Raw genomic sequence first — 555 nt, 5'->3', positions numbered from 1 at the left:
GTTTGAGATTTGTGAGGACAAATTATTGATGGCATTGAGATGGTCGATTGAATAAACTGTTGAACCGCTTTTGCTTGTCGACTCTCTCTCACCTTCTTTCCAATCCATGTGGTACCTTATCACATCTTCAATTAAGTCCACCACTTCATCCTCCGTTTTGTTCATGTTAGGGCCTCCGGCACGGGCATCCAAGAAACACATTCCTTGGGGGCTTAAACCTCCATAGAAGATTTGGATGATTTGATAGGTAGGAATCCCATGGTGTGGACACTCTCTTTGGTACTCCCTATACCTTTCCCATGCCTCATAAAGACTTTCATTTGGCTTTTGCTTGAAGCTTTGAATGAGAGCTCTTGCTTCGGTCGTCTTCTTTTGTGGATAGAATGAGATAGAAACTCCTTAGTCACTTCATCCCATGTTCTCAACGAGTTTGGCTTCACCTCTTTGTCCAACCACTCTAAGGCACGTCCAATAAGAGAGAAAGGGAAAATTTTAAGTCAAATAAACTCTTGAGAAACCCCATTGACCTTGATAGTGTTCTAATACTTCTAAAAT

The 555-nt window shown here is 41.6% G+C and overlaps 1 pseudogene; it reads left to right on the top strand.

Annotated features, from left to right (window-relative positions):
- Window positions 1-253: 253 nt before the first annotated feature.
- LOC145565923 (small nucleolar RNA R71) lies at window positions 254-351 on the top strand (annotated as a pseudogene).
- The last annotated feature ends 204 nt before the right edge of the window (window positions 352-555 follow it).

Source organism: Chenopodium album, chromosome 10 (assembly GCF_948465745.1).
Source record: "Chenopodium album chromosome 10, dcCheAlbu1.1, whole genome shotgun sequence".
NCBI classification, from domain to species: Eukaryota; Viridiplantae; Streptophyta; class Magnoliopsida; order Caryophyllales; family Amaranthaceae; genus Chenopodium; species Chenopodium album.
This window is presented reverse-complemented; position numbering and strand designations above follow the sequence as displayed.